The 13,501-nt window shown below is 35.9% G+C and overlaps 1 protein-coding gene across 7 annotated transcripts in view; it reads right to left on the reverse strand.

The window, feature by feature from the left end:
* Positions 1-10,869, reverse strand: part of LOC149848907 (SUPPRESSOR OF ABI3-5-like) — a 39,644-nt gene extending 28,775 nt beyond the window's left edge. For 3 of the 7 annotated variants that reach the window (XM_089998023.1, XM_089998016.1, XM_089997987.1), the window contains exon 1: positions 10,675-10,848. The gene's annotated coding sequence lies outside the window, so the exon portion shown is untranslated. Of the gene's footprint in view, positions 1-10,674 lie in introns of all 7 variants that reach the window. The other 4 variants (XM_089998037.1, XM_089998030.1, XM_089997993.1 and 1 more) reach the window with 2 other exon arrangements.
* Between the last annotated feature and the right edge of the window lie 2,632 nt (positions 10,870-13,501).

Below are 13,501 nucleotides of genomic sequence, written 5' to 3' on the forward strand. Positions count from 1 at the left end.
AAAAAAACAGTATCTTAGTTAGGGACTAAACTCGCCGAGTTTGCTAACCCCAAGGTGTTCTGCAGCTGATATATTATGATGACAGAAGTTGGAGAAATAGAGCATGTGTATTGTATTGAGTCTGTAGACATAAGTTAGATTCTTTAGCAAATTCAGCAGACGCAATACTAATGACATGATATACTTTTAATATTGATTTTCACTTATTAGATATACATATAAATATATCAAAACCACAGGCTTTAGATGCTTCATCGATGTATACATGTTATTTTCATCTAAATAATTGATGCAATTGTGATTGCTGCATATTTGGTAGAGTGTTTGAAGTTGTTGATACACATTTGAGTATTTGGGTCTTTTTCCTTTGTTGTTGAATGATTCAGCTTCATGAGAATGATTCTATAGAACTGTAAATATTCTTTTATCTGGATTTTGATAACACTTATGCTTCGGTTTTGCGTCAGTTAACTTCATTGCTTGCTGAAATTGGATTGAACACAGAAGAAGCCCATGCTTTCTCTACTACAGATGGCTATTCTCTGGATGTTTTTTTAGATCTGTTTTTTTTCTGCAAATGCCGCAAGAGATCAATTTAATTGAAGAGAATTTTGGTTTATAATGTTTGAAAAACAACATAAACAAGAAGATCTCATGCTGTGAGAGAATTTTGGTTTCTTAGATACTTATGTATATCAAGTTGTTGCATTAATGTTACTTTTACATGTTAATCTCATAGTTTTCAGTATTTATTTGAGATTTTTTATTTCTTGTTGGTTGTTGCTTCATCAATAAAGCATTTTTTATTTATTTATAATTTTAGATATTTTTTATAGTTTTTTTAAGTTTTCAAAAAAAAAATTGAGACTTACGCTTTACGCCTCGCCTCAAATTTTGGTGGAGCACCTCGCTACGCCTCAACGCTTTTCACAACACTGTTTTACCTATATTATCGTTTTCTGAATTTACAGCCATAATATCTCAATATTTTGAAAATATCACTGATATCTGTGACAGATTATTTCTTTTATTATATGTGTATTTTATTATCTAAACATGTTATTTTTCTTACTTATTTATACTAATTGTATATTTAAAAAAATACTGAGTTTTTCTTGAGATTTATCAACTAAACCTATATTATAGCGAGAAATTGTCTTGCTGAGACTGATATCTGTGACTGATATAATATAATATATATATATAGATACACAAAAAAATCATACTTTCCGCCTTTCACAAAGGCACGGTAACACATACATATATAATTAACATATTATGTAATCAGTAATACTAAAAACATGCTTTCAAGATTTTATAGAAAAATTCATAAAAGCTCACACATATATACAAACACAAATCACACATATACATCTCACTTTCAGCATTTAACAGGAAAACTCATCAGAAACAAAATATCACACATATATATAAAAACATAATCATTTAGAATTAAACCCCCCTCCCTTCGTATAGTTTTTAAACAAATATATAGTAATAAATGACTAAACTGCCCTTGCACCTAGGCAAGAGCAGCTTAGTTGTTGACTAGGCACTCTAGTTGATACCTAGCCAGCAAAATTGGTATCCTTTAATGTGCCCACCTAGGAATTGCAAAGTCTAGGCGTTTTACTTATGCCTAGGCTGACTAGGCAGCCCCTAGTCGACGCTTTTGGCTACATAGGCTGCATTGAGCGTTTGGGCATGCCCACAAGCCATGTCAGTAAACATGAACCAACTAATTTTCCATCATTGAACAAGTGAAAACTTCCCAGAAAAGTTACTTCTTTAAGGGTCCGTAGTCATGTGATAAAGCCGAAGGATCCTTTTCTTTCTTTCTTTCTTTCTTTTTTCTTCTCCCATTTTTCCACCTCTCCTACCTTCTAGCTGACTCCAGTGAGGTTGCTTGTAGCCATTTGTAAGAACCTCTCTCTCTCTCTCTCATTTGACCTCAGACCCTCTCTCTCATTCATTTGACCTCAGTCCTTATCAGACCCTCTTCTCATTCTTTGGATTTGATGATCCAATGGTCTGAGTGGCCCTCGATTCGATCAGAGATACACAAATGAGTCACTTCCTCTACTACAAATTCTCGATCGGGCAACCATCCATCTCGGGCATGGAAAATGAACGAGAACATATTGGTGATAACAAGAATCTTTTTCTTTTTCTTTTTCTTTTTCTTTTTCTTTTTCTTTTTCTTTTTCTTTTTCTTTTTCTTTTTCTTTTTCTTTTTTTTCTTTTTCTTTTTCTTTTTTCTTTTTAAACAATGGCATCCTATGGTTAGAGTTGGAAACTCTACTAATATTGGTAATCTTCTTAACCTTGACACAAGGAAACTGGGTTTGAACACTAGCTCATTGTTAACTCTTTGATGTATTTCTTAATAGAAATATGCTTGGTCCCACCAGACGTGTCAATTTGTTTCATTTTAATTTTTAATTCAAGATTATAAAATTATTCATCATATCTATACAATTAAACAACATCATTGGTAAGGAAAAAAAGCAGATATTGTTTTTTCTTCTGGTGCAACTTCAGATTCTGGTTCTAGTGTTCTGAAATAGCAGATGATTACCGGCATCCACAGAATCATGTAACAAGGTTGTGAGGAGAACCAGTAGGAGGCAGCAATGTGCCATTCTGTTGCATATTAAGCAAGGTTTCATTTATTGAGTCTGATACAAGGGTTAAAGCTCATATGTTGGAAATCAAATGTTGAAGTGTTAGGGAGTGCCAACAAGTCAACAAAGCCTTATATAAACATTTTAAAAAGAATAAAAAGAGGATGATAAAAGAATAACTATAGTAGCTTTTAGTGAAATCAATGTATCTCTTTCCGAATACGGAAGAGAACATGGGGTTGGGCATTCGAAGTTCTGTGTTCACCAACCAATCCTTGAAGGGGGGTTCGAGTGCACTAAAAGGAGAGAGAGAGAGAGAGAGAGAGATTTTCTGGAAATTGGCGTCTCGACAATCAATGGCCACTAGTCATGAGCTTTTCAATATGCAAGAGCAAAACAATAACTTCAACAACATCTTAACGCCCACAGCCACTGGAGCAGCTGTTTGAGAGTTATTTTATTAACTTAGGTAGTTGAACAGAATATAGAACACATTAAGGGTGCTCCTTTCAAAAAACATGATTCAGAATCACTTTCTAATTTGCTTGAGATTCAAAATTACATGGGGTCTCATGTGATTTTGAATCTCAAGCAAATTAGAAAGTGACTTTCATTTGCAAAGGCAAATGATATTCACTTTATCACAGCTTAACTTTTTATGTTCGGCTGCTTATACAAATCAGATTCGCTTTTTCATTCAAATGAGAAAGTGAATCAAAATGATCAACCAAACTTGCCCTAAGTGTGCCCTTGTAAAAACACCAAATGTTAAGCACTATTTTGTAAATTGTTCGAGAGAAAAAGGCAATGTAGCCAGAATGACTTTCCATGAGGTCTCTTGTAATATCGCGTATTTTCATACTTAGTGATTTTGAGATTTTTCGGAAATTTGGCTAAGTATAGAGGAAAAATCGGTAGACTCTCGATTTTAGAACGATGCTTTTGAGTCTAGGCTTGGCCCAGGTCTCATCAACAAGGCCTAAAAAAACCACTTAAAATGTGAGAAAAAGTTTTATTTTTTAACCTTTAAATTCAAGCAAAATTCGAGTTATTTTCAAGCGAAATTCGAGTTATATATCGTTGGATGCGTCTCAAAATTCTGAGTTTAACAATATTTTATTTTTCTGAATTCGGGTTACGGTTGACCCGAAAATCGCATTTTTTTCAAAAAATGACTGACTCGACGTGTCAGGTCTGGATTTAGATCATACTAGATCCAATGTATTTGATCCAAATTAATATGGATCTGGACTCTATCCAAGACCCATATTAATCTGGAATTGATCCAACCTAGGATCCAATTATACTTTGGATATGAATTTTGATCTTGGATCTGGATCCAGATCCAAAACACATGCCCAACGAAAATCCAACTTTAAATTCAACTTTTATATTTAAATTAAAGCTAATTAGAGTTAAAAAGACTCCCAAATGGATAAGGTAATCTTTGAAAGTTTCTAGATATTTAATTATTAATAAATAATTATTAATTAACTAATTAATTTTAATTAATTCTGAATTTCACTTTTTGTTAATTAGTTGGGACTCCTTAGGAGAGTCCTTAAATAGGTTTAAGAAAGGTTTGAGGAAGTTTAATTTATTTAGTAAAGAAGTTTTGAAAAGTCAACTTTAGAGTTTTTAGAAAAACTGAAAAGTGAGAGACCGAGAGTCCCAAAAGGGGAAGTCCTCTCTCCAACCCACATTAGAAGGGGCTGGAAGGATAAGGGCTTATTCCTCTATAAAAGGATCCAAAAAAAAAGAGAGAAAAAGGAGAGGAAAAGAGAGAGAAAAAAGAAAAAGAGAGAAAGAAGGAAAAAGAGGAAAAGGGAGGAAGGAGGAAGAAAAAGAAGAACAAGCTTGGAGATCCATTCATATCCAGCCGTCCGGTGTTTTCTACACATCCATCTTTAGCGTCTTTTCGATCTACGGTTAAGGTACGGGTCTTTCTCTTGTTTCGAATGAGAAAAAGAGCATGGATTTGTATTCTATGCAAGATTTTAGTGAAACCCATGAAAAAAGAATAAATCTGAATATTTACTCTAAGATCATGACTGGAATCAATGTATTTTCTTCTTTTCGAAAGTTATTTTGGAACAAAATACATGTGAAAGTATTTTTATATTAAAACAGAATTTTTACCATGATGGGACGGTATGTTTAAAGGCATATTTCATGACAAATGGTTGTGTAATGGGGTTATGTAGAAGCTGATTGTAAAATCAATATGTGCATGCATATTTGTAAGTTTAAATGTTCATATGTGCTTAAAAAATGAAAATCTGCCGATGTATGGCTGTGAATGGGTATTCATATATTTATATGGACATAAAATCTGATTTACATAAATATTGGCCATATGAAGGTGTTATGCATGCATATTCGAAGCTGAACATGACTGGTTTTCTGTAAATTGGAAGCTTTATATTTGTGACATTGCTGGGCTGACTGGCAGCCTGTCAGGCCCTGGCAGACCTGCACAAGTTCGGCCTGTGCAGGGCCGTGCTTTGAAAAACCCCAGCTGACTGACAGTCGGCTGGGTATATATATGTTTTTTTTTTGTTGTGGGCCGGCTGGCCTGTCAGGCCTTGGCACCTCTTTCTGGCCCAGCCATATGTTGGCTGGGCATGGTATTAAAAAAAAAAGAGTTCTCATAAATCACATTTAAACTCAGTTCTCAGTGGGCTGGCTGACAGCCCAACCGAATCAGTTTCGGCTGGGCTGATACAGGGTCTGTCAGACCCCAGCCGAACCTGGTTCGGCTGGGCAAGACAGGGCCTGTCAGACCCAGCCAAACCAGGTTCGGCTAGGGCTGGGCCAGTTGACTGTACAAAAAAAAAAACAGGAAGGTTTAAAAAGAAAAACTTTTTGTTTATTTCGCTGACAGCGCTGACAGGGTGTTGTTGACCCAGCTGAACCAGGTTCAGCTAGGTGACAGCATGACCTGTCAGGCCCAGCCGAACCTGGTTCGGCTGGGTAGGTGATGGGCCTGTCAGGCCCAACCGACTGGGTCGGCTGGGTCCTATTGGCCAAGTACAAAAAAATTTTATAATATCATATGTATATTCAGTTCAGATTCATTTTCTGTGGGTCATGTGCCTACATAAATTCTATAAAAAGGGAAACAACAATGCATGACATTCTTTTTGCCATTAATTGTCCAGATTTTAGACTAAATAATATGCAGTAAAATCTTGATAGGAATACGTGTATATTCTGCATTTAGTTAAAAATTTCTGTACATGTTTGCTCTCATGATAAAACAGAATTTGTATCCATGTTAAAAAAAACTGTATATTAAGTGTTTGTTCCATGGTAAACCTGTTAGAAGCTATGTCACACGGACTCGGCTAGGGAGGTGCCGCACCCGAGTCGACACGCCCCGACACGGGTGCGGACACGGGTGCGGCTTCGGACTCGGCCCGGACTCGGTCAACGCCGAGTCGGACTCGGTCAACGAGTCAAGGCCGAGTCCGTCCACATTTTGGACTCGGTCAACTTTGACCGAGTCCAAAAATGTCCATTTTTAAGACAAAAAACAAAAAAAAACATTTTTTATATATTTTTTTTTAATATATAACCAGACTGTGCAATGCAGTTGCACAGTCACAGACTGTGCAACTGCAACTGCACAGTCTGTGTGACTGTGCACAGTCTGCACAGTCACAGACTGCATTGCACAGACTGTGTGCACAGACTGTGTGCACAGTCTGTGTGACTGTTTCACAACTTATGTAAAAATATGTATAAAACACGATAAAAGGTAACCCAACCATTTGAGGTAGCTAAATAAATGTTTTTCCAGTTTAAAAAAATACTAGTTTCACAAGTATTAGAAAAGCTAGCTTAAGAACTACCATAAAGAAATGGGAGTGCCAAATTGAAACTTTCGAAAAAATTAAGGTCATAGTTTTGGCTACTTAATTTACTGCAGACTTGAAGTTTACTATTACAAGTCAATTTAAATTATATCTGAAAAATGATAATATCCTTTTATCTTATATAGTTTTGGCTACTTAATTTTAATTGTTTACTAGAATTATATATATATATATAGCCGAGTCCCCGTGTCCAAAATTTTTGAAATTGCGCCGCACCCGTGTCGCACCCGCACCCGCACCCATGTGACATAGGTTAGAAGCATGTATTGTTGCATGTTCATTCTCTTTCTTAGATTCAAGTAAAAGTTTGAATGCAAAAAAAAGAAAATCTGTTTATAAGAACTGTATAAGCATGTCCATTGATTTATGGATCTGTGCATACCTGAATACAAGCTTACTCATACCTAAGCATAAAATGACATATGCAAGCATATTTGAGTGTGAATATGCATATGAATGCATACTCTAAATACGAACCAATGCATGCATGCAAAACTGAGTGAAATCATGTATAAAGATGCATACTTGAAAGATGATATTTGCATATACATGCAGCTTGAATATGAATACGCAAATGCATGCATAATCGAAAATAAGTATGTGTATTTTTGCATATTCAAAATATGTTTTACTTACGCCTTTGCTGGACTGACTGGCAGCCCAGCCGAGCTGGGCTCGGCTAGGCAGGCCAAGCCCCAGCCGACCTACTGACAGCTGGGCAACTGGCCCTAACAGGGCCCAATCAACTAAGTTGGCTGGGCAGGGAAACTGACCCAGCCAACTGAATTGGCAGAGTGAGTTCAGCAGGCCCAGACCCAGCCGACTGGGTTGGCTGGGCCAGGTGCTTTCAAAAAAAAAAAAAGATAAATATTTTAATAAAAAAGTTTTAAAACCCAGCACATATGTTTGGGCCGGTTGGCAACCCAGCCGAACCCAGTTGCAGCTGGCCTGCCCGGCCCCGGTGATCTTGCACAGGCCCAACCACTTGTCGGTTGGGTAGGGTATTCAAAAAAAATTTATATATATGATCATGGTTTTTGAACAGAATGTTTGCATTGTTTGAGTGAAAAACACTCAGATTTCAGAGGTGACTGTATGCTCAGTTTATGCATAAGTGAGGGTCAACTTAGAATATGTAAATTTTCAGTTTATGCTAAATCTATGTGCTTATGTGAATCTGGAATAAAAATTCAGTTGTGCATGTTAATTTCCAGAATTGTTTTCTTGTATTAGACTAGCCTTATGGATGCTAAAGAATGAAATTGTTCACATGCTTAGACTTGATATATTATGATGGATTAAGGTATTTTGAGAAAGTTCATGAACACATGCATATGAGTATTGTTGTTAATGCATATCTCTAAATTAGAATATATGATTGTGCATTGAAAAGCATGTGAAAAAAATACATAAGTGGCATGTTCTTTATGATTTTTGCATATGGATGCATCGATGATAAAAAATAGATCATCGTGAGTCGTGTGAGCCTTGAGCGTGTATTGCTCCCTGTTTAATTATTTATGCATGGCAAAATCACACTTGATATTATTGTTTTAGTTGCATTGTTCTATGTTGCCACGTGTTGTGATCCCGTGAAAAGCTTCACATGTTGATTTGTGAACCTGCGTTATTAATTTTTGCATGTTGAATTGCAAATTAAAGAAATTGAATTAATAACAAGATAAAAGAAAAGTAAATAACAGTGTAATTTATGTTTCCTCGATGTCCCTTATATAGTATGAGAATCCTGGACATTGCAGTTTTGGAGAACCGTGAGTATACTAAGACTCTGTGTACGTTGTTGTGCCCTTGAACCCGATATGTAAGTTTCTCTCCCAGCCACAATTTTAGGGAGATTTCGTCACTTTGTCTGGGGGTGGTGTGTAGACACAACTTTTGTTTTGGTATACCAAAAAAAGTTGCATTAGTGGATGTTGATTTCCATAATGTCCCAACATTAGATGTTGATTTCTAATGTTTCGATAGATAGTGTTGATTATTGATATCAATCGAGGGTTGAGTGTGGAACCTAGTAATAAAATACAAATTGTTTTGTATTAAGCTACAACTGAGGACCCACTTGACCTCAAAAAATTTTATTTATTTTACGTATCTACGGACAACAGTAATAAAAAAAGGAATTAAAGTTTTTGTGCATTTAATAGGGACATGTATGTAAAAGAAAACTCTGATAAAAGATAATAATTTATTCATGCATGTGCATTGAATTCATGCATATTCCTGTTATGCATTAGATCATGCATATTTACTTATTCTCTTACTTGTGATGTATTGGTGATTGCATGATATTTGTTCTCCATTGCATGATAAATGTCTTTATTGCTTATTTGATGTCCCCTATTGATAATAAATGTCTTATTACTTGAATGATTATTTGAATTATGAATTTGTCATAGTTGCATCCCTCTAAAATGTTGCATGATTCTTATTTATATTCTTTTTGCTTATTTGTTTCATTAGAGGAACCTATACGCAGGATCTTTGAATTCTGACACCCCTACTTTTATGTTTTTCACAGTCTCTAAGGCTCAGTGAGGGAAAATGCTTATGCGAGGAGCTACGAGAGCTATGCAACTACTTGACAGACTTTTCTTGAGACAGCGTGGCTCCATATTTTAATTTATTTATATTTATTTGCTTTATTTGCTTATGTCTTTATACTATATTAATTCAATTAATAAAGTTGGTGTGTTTTGGATGATGGTAATATAAGATCTATTGTGGTTGTGGATGTGTTATAATTATAAAGGCCTCGAGTCTCTGGGAATGTTTCCGCAATTGTTTAAAAAAAAATTGCCACTTTTTCATGGGTACGAGTTGGGGTCATTACATCTATTTTTTTGTGGCAGTTTTCAAAGTTCCCTCTCGTGGAAATACTACCTCTGAATCCAAAACCTGGTGACTTTCTATCCAGCCCCATCTTTTTCCTCAAACTGCATGCCAAACCTGCCTGAAGTTGTCTTCAATGGTGAACCGACACTTTAGAGAGCCATGCACTGTGACGTTCTCATTTTCCCATCATCTATAAGAAGCCATCAGAGGGCTCACGGGGAATTTACCGAGGAAGAGTAAGTGACTCGAAAGTGGAAGTATATGAATTGCTTTATAGATAAGACACCACAATGGAATGGGTCCAATGGAATCCAGGACCTTGTGTAACGCACGTGGGTTACAAATCCAACAGGTTGTTTCCAGAATATCATCCAGGCGTAAGCTTGACTTTACTGTTAAGGAAGCATTCAAATTCACAGAGGAAGGTGATGGAGAAGAGGATTGGGAAAGCAATAATAGGAGATGGTGGTACATGGTGATTTAGGTGTCAACTGAAAAATGAAATATTTTCCCTTGTTTTTGGGCGTTACAACATTAGTTTTAGAATTTAGACCATGTCTGGAAATAAGAAAAAGTCACATAAGAAAAGAAAATTTTGTATATGAGAACTTCTCTCAATGAAAAATTCTCTTGTTCGTGTGACATGAGAAAATGTGAGGAAAATACTCGTTGTGTTACATAATAAGAAAATTGAAATTGGAAAGCTCTCTCCATATATTTAACTATTTATACACAATATGAAGACATAGACAATAATGTCCAAGTTAAAACCAGATTCGACCAATAACCTAATACAACCCGGATTTATTCAGATCTACCAAGAAGTCTTGAAAAAAGACAAAAAAAACACAGATTTACAAATTCAAGCAAGCAATCCTCATATCAAATTCACTATCAAGAAACCAAAATAACTCAATCAACAATCAAGGCCCGCAAAGGAAACAAATTGGGGATTGTAATTTCTGGTCAACCGCTTTTTTTTTGACAAGCTCTACTCAATCTCAACAACCCAAAAAGTTTTTGAAATAAAGAGAGGATGAAGAATAAGAATAATCCCACACAAACCAATCAAACATTTATGGGGTTACATTTTCCATCAAAAGAAACACCAAAAACTCTACAAACAAGCAATACCCAAGAAACTATGCAACGATCCTGTTCAAAATGAATAGATAAACGATGGAAAAGGGAGGGGGTTCCAGCGAACCCCTCCTGTTAAAGTTACAGAGAGAGAAGGTCCACCGGACGGTGGACGAGGGAGGGGTTTCCGGCGATCGGCTCCTGCCAAGGCTAGAGAGAGAGGAAGAGAGAGAGAGTACCTGAGAAAAGAGGAAGACCGCCTCAGTTCGGGGAGGAAGATGAAGATGTTCAGGGAGGAGGAGGAGGGGATGCCATGTTTTGAGGGTAAGGGCTGCCCTAATCAGAAGAGAACTTTCCTACCGTTTTCCTGCTCCCAAACGTAGAGACACAAAACAATATCCGTGATTCCAGATGTTGGTGGTACTCTTTACTTTTTGTTTAAGTATGCACTGTGGAGCATCAGCGCATCCACCCATTGTTTACAATGACTCGGATTGTTGCACGACCCAAATATTTATTCGATATCCAACCCAAATCCGAATCTGATTAGTCAGATCCCGTAGTTAAAGTAGGACCCTATTTATGGATGTCAATGCATCAGATTTTATCCAATATCTGACTGAATTCCAAGCCAAAACCATATCTGATTGTAATCGGATGCAGATATGGTTTTGACTTTTTGCTACCGAATCCAACAAACCTCCGAATTTGATGGATATCCAAATTCATTTTCTGGTAAAAAAACGGATCTAGTATGGTAAATTTACCATCCGAATTATAACTTGAATTCGAATCCATTTAGCCAACATCCAATTAGTCGGATATGGTATTGGCCACATCTGATGCGATTTTGAATCATTTATATCCTTAACCATATTAACAATGGCAATTGGATTTGGTATTGGATTTTGCATCCATGTCTGATTAAGATCCAAATCTGACTAGAATCGGAGTCTCAATATATGGAAATATCGAGATTTTAAGTTAATTAGATCTGGATTCAGTTTCAGTTGATCCTATCCGACTCCTAGTCTGATTATGTTGGACTCAGTGTTGCCTAGATCCTACCTCAGTCTGACCTGTTTACATCCTTACCCCTGATCTAGCATTACATAGAAGTAGGTCATGGACCCATCTATCGTGAGTCCAATAGATTTATGGGATTGGCGCTTGTGGGTTTAGAATCCAGTTAGTCCTGATCATGTGATTTTGATTTTGTAGCATGTATCCAAATCAGGCCTCTCATCAACTGATGTAGTGTGGGTTTTGGGATCCAGTGGTTTTACCTGATAAGTTCGTTCTCAGGTCTATTTTTGGGTGAAACCCACTCCATGCTAAATTCTGTTTAATGTGGTCCCAACTCGAAAACTAGTAAATGTTTCTCAAGGCCCAACCCGGATTGATTATATGGAAAATGATTGTATTGTCCTTGTAAAAATGGAGTGTTCTTTGAAATGCCTCACAATTTGTCGAAATCCTCATGTCCAAAATTGTGCATGCTTGTTTTTTGTTGAACATGTTTACCCTTCGCATCAGCAAACTTGTTGAGGTTCGCGCAATATATAGGTATGTCGTTCGAAGCTTACAATTTCTTAATAAATAGGAGATTCGCATGAACATTTCGTGAATATAATGATATCCGCATAAACAAAGAAGATTCACATATCAAATATGCATATCTTATTAGGTTTGCAACCCCTATTTGTGAACCTCCTTTAACTGAAAATTCAATATTTAATGTTTGCATTTTTTTATTCAAGTTCTTCAGGTTCGTGTCCCATATTTGCATACCTCACGTCCTTAAGGCAAATACCATACAAACCTCCTTTAACTAAATATTATTGATGTACTTCCGCAAATGTATCTAAGCATTCACAAATACTGATGTCTTCTTTTAATCGTTGTAAATTTTGAAAAGATTTTTATATGAAAAACATGTGAAAACCAGACATCAAATAATAAAAACCGGTTTTCACTAGTGGATGAGACCGGGTCGAACTCAGGGAACGGGAATATTTTGTATTCAAGCACACAAATCTAAACTATTCTTTATTACCGAATTATTTGAAATATAAAATGTACGAGAAAATTAAAAACAACTAACTATTACAACAAATGAATACCCTTCGCAGAGGGCGTAAAGTGCAATATTTACAAACCCAAAATCAAATTCCTAATTCTAAACTGAAAAGTAAAATTCTTCTATTCTTGCGCTTCGTGTGTCGTGTAATCACTTCCGCTCCAATCTTGCGCTATCCTGCACAATGCAAATGAACACGAGCAGTACCAAAATAGAAGTAAAAACTATATTAAGCAAATTATACTAATCCTATAATGCTAATGTGTGCAAGATAACTATGAACTATATAATCCTAATGACAACTCACTAAATGATTTTAAGAACTAAATGTAATATCAAAAACTAACTGACAACATTTTCTTAACTAAGTAAAACTAATTACTAATTAGTTAGCTAAGTATTCTAATTATGAAACAATTACCAATGCTAATTACTTAACTAATCACTTACTTAATCTAAGTAAAGCAAGTAGCAACAACAATTTCAACAGTGAAAAATCACAGTTAACTCAGCAAGCATACTTTGGATTTCAAGCATCCAAATCACAGTGAAAATCGGACTCTCAAATTGTAAGCATCCACTGGAATTTTAAATGACAATCTGATATCCAACCCAAATTGCAAATAGCAGTCGATAGCCAGATTTCAAACATCAAAGGATTACAAACAACATGTTGGAATTAGACATTTATGCACTTAATTTCTGGAAATCATACAAATGCTCAAATATCAGATGATTGAGCAACATTCAAGACATTAGACGATTCAGACACAATAATGCCCAGATGTTCCTGATTCAGATTTTACAATTTAGATCAACCTGAGTTCAACAACAATTCTTGATCTGAATTTCAAACAAAATACATCTTTCACCAGAAGCAGCAACAACATTGATCAAAGGCAATTCACCATAATCCAGCTTATTTAGGGGATTTCGGCCAGCTATAAGACTTCACGATTCATGACCGGCTGGAATAAATCCAATTA

This window comes from Nuphar pumila, chromosome 1 (genome assembly GCF_984573655.1).
Source record: "Nuphar pumila chromosome 1, dmNupPumi1.hap1.1, whole genome shotgun sequence".
Classification (NCBI taxonomy): Eukaryota; Viridiplantae; Streptophyta; class Magnoliopsida; order Nymphaeales; family Nymphaeaceae; genus Nuphar; species Nuphar pumila.